This window comes from Triticum urartu, unplaced genomic scaffold (genome assembly GCF_003073215.2).
Source record: "Triticum urartu cultivar G1812 unplaced genomic scaffold, Tu2.1 TuUngrouped_contig_1066, whole genome shotgun sequence".
Lineage (NCBI taxonomy): Eukaryota > Viridiplantae > Streptophyta > Magnoliopsida > Poales > Poaceae > Triticum > Triticum urartu.
In genome coordinates this window covers 16,438-19,448 of record NW_024111484.1, presented here as the reverse complement: position 1 = coordinate 19,448, position 3,011 = coordinate 16,438, and the positions used below count along the sequence as shown (strand labels likewise).

General features: G+C 41.8%; 1 non-coding gene across 1 annotated transcript; it reads left to right on the top strand.

The window, feature by feature from the left end:
- Positions 1-914: 914 nt before the first annotated feature.
- Positions 915-1,074, top strand: LOC125526602. Its single transcript, XR_007291796.1, has one exon. It is a non-coding gene; the product is annotated as a U1 spliceosomal RNA (small nuclear RNA).
- Positions 1,075-3,011: the final 1,937 nt, after the last annotated feature.

The window sequence follows — 3,011 nt, the reverse complement described above, 5'->3', positions numbered from 1 at the left end:
GATTCGAACAAAACTCGCGGCGGTGGCGGGAGAGCCTCGCCGTTTCGGCCCGCTCCGCTCCTCCTCGTCCTCTTTCTCGGTGGCGCGAGCACGACCAGGTCAGGTGATGGGGCAAACCAAAAATGTTTTATAAAATAGTAAGAACCCTTGTGTGCGTTCGCCGGCCGGCCGGTGCGTGTCGTGGATGACACGTACCACGTCCACCGCGTGACGCGTCGCCAAACGAACGTCGCGATGGCGCGGCCGGAGCAGGCACGTATGGTACGTCTGCCGGGACGCGTCGCGGCGCCTGGAGAACGCGGCGAGCCGGTGAGCATATGTGTCAAGCTGAATCAATAGACGGCTGGTGGCAGAAGAGATCGATCGATTGATTGACGGTGAAGCGTCAACGGCTGGTACTTTCCTTACCGTCGTTAAACTCGTGTGGCCGTGCGTCGGCACGCGCGTCGCCGTAGTTCACAAGAATCACGAACCTCGTGGATAAGGCTAGCAACCACCCGCATCGTGCCCGCCATTTGTGTCGCTGCCTGTTGCCGCGCTCTGCATGAAGCTGTGATACATGAACCTCCATCGGCCGTCGTTGTGAGGCGTCGTTGTTGTAAAAAGATTTTTTTTGCTTGTTTTTAGGATCGTAAAGAATTTTTTTCCTGAGATTTTTTTTGTGAGATACAAACCAGAGCTCCACAATCACGACGTTTCTCGCCCTCAAGGCCCACGAGCGGCAAAGCTCCACGGCTCTAAAGGCCCACTGCTGGAGTTGAGCAAATACCAGCCCAGTTAACCTCCTGAGAGCTACCGTAGCGTGCTCCCGCCCCGCGGCTCACGCGGCTTCGGTTTTTAGTCCCCGTCGCCTAGCCGAGGGCGTCGAGCGGAAGAGCTCCCTATAAAAGGACAGCCGGGTGCATCCTTGTTCCATACTTACCTGGACGGGGTCGATGGGCGATCATGAAGGCCTGTGGCCTAGGTTGGTGGCCCACATCGCGCTTGGTGGGTGCGCTGGCCTATCATTCCCCAAGTGGGAGAGTGAATGTTGTAATTTTTGATAGCGGAGGTATGCGTTCGCGCGGCACCTGCCAATTTAATAAAATTAAATTTTGGTCCCCGGCTTGTGATCATTACTGAAGCTTTTGCGTCGCTGTATTTTTCATTTTTCTCCTTTCAGTTGAAGACCCTTACATTTCGGTCCAATTTTGGATGTTCGCCTTATTTTCGGACTTCTTGTGGAATAGGTCAAGAAAAGAATATCCGCGCTGTTTTAATTTTGTTCATTTAGTTTGGAATTTTGCTAGTCTATATACTGTATTAAAAATAAGTTTTACTGATTCTTCATATGACCCCTCAGTGATTTCTTCAAGAATGAAGAAGCGGTTTGCCACACAATTTAAATTAAAGATAGTTGAGTCCTTCCTTTTCTACTTCCGGACTCTCGTTTTTCCTTGCCATGAGTAAATATAGATTTCTTGCTTAATTTGTAAATTTTGCATTGGGGATTTTTCCCATTTTTACACATTTTTTCTTCCAAAAAATTGCAAAATCCTAAATCATTTATTTTTATACCAAAGGCATTATACAAATTAAAATTATTTATTTATTTTTTAAAAGTCTGCATGGCTATCAAGATACGTTTCTCATCTCAGTACAGATGTTTCTATATTTCAAAACATACATCAATGTATTTGAGGAAAAGAATATGCACAAAGATAAATATGCACAAAAGTAAAGTAAAAGAAAGGAAAAACATATTTAATTAATAAATTGTTAATGTTAAAAAAATAAATGGAAAATAAAAAGATAATAGTAGGGTGAAATGGGAGAGGGTGAGAAATATAGCCATTATATCATAAGTAATATAAAATTAAATAGTCAAAATATTAAAAAAAGAAACAAAAAAGAAAATAAACACAATTATTTGGCCTGATTTCCAATCTAAAAGTCGTTTGCTTTAGGCGATGCTCCCTTTGGTTCTAGTAAGCATATGGTAAATATATACCTAATAATAAAAAGACTACTGCTTCTGGCGATTCGTTGTAAGATTGTCCCCGAAGTTACCAATAATTAGCCGCCATGCCACCGGTAAGCGGAAATAAAACGATTAGTTTTTTCCCTTCACAAGTCGCCGTAGACTTTACATTGTTTAGAGCGAGTCCTTTATCTGTCACATGCATCCAAGTAGCACAGTGGTTTGAGCTTTGCTGCTCCACAGTAGAGACACAGGTTTCAATCCCACTTCCTTCCCTTTTCCTGCTTTTCTTTCTAATATCCGCTGGCGTAGGATAAGGTTGTCTCACCCATGTGTGGCTTAGGTGATGGGCTGCGCAATGGTGCAGTTTCGGCCCAGCTACTATATTGTTCACATTGTTTTGACAGATGCAAGTGCTTGAAAAAAAATTCATATCTTTTAAACCCTAAATACAAATTTGTAGTATATGGAAAATCCTCAAAAAAATAAGTACATTCCAAATATGCTATTTTTTTACATATCAATTATTTCTAAAATTATGTTTAGGATGCACTCCTAATAATACTCTTCTTTGTAAGTCGTATTTTGGAAATGCCTATTAGATCTATACCTACTTAACATGTGATGGGGACGTGTGGCTTCACATGCCAATAAAAGAAATAGTGACCTGACGAAGACATAAAGTGTGATGCAGTCCCAATAGAGAAAGACCCGATAAAATTAAACTAATTGTGGGTTGCATGGCTCGTCTCTAAAAAATAAAAATCTGATAAAATAAAAAAGGACAAGAAGGTTCGGTGGGCAACATGCAATTAGATAAAAATGATCCGATAAAATTAAACCGATTGTGGGCACTATTGTTGGTCAATAAAAGAAGGAAAACAGGTAAAATAAAACAGGAATGCGTGAAGGTTTTTGTGGGCTACATATAATTAAGAAAAAAAATCTGTGTCCAAAACTGAGCTTCAAAAGTGCTCTAATTTCATCACAACAGATGAAGGAAGTACGAATATGCAACTTAGTGACTTTGCTGCGCTTTTTATTTACTCAT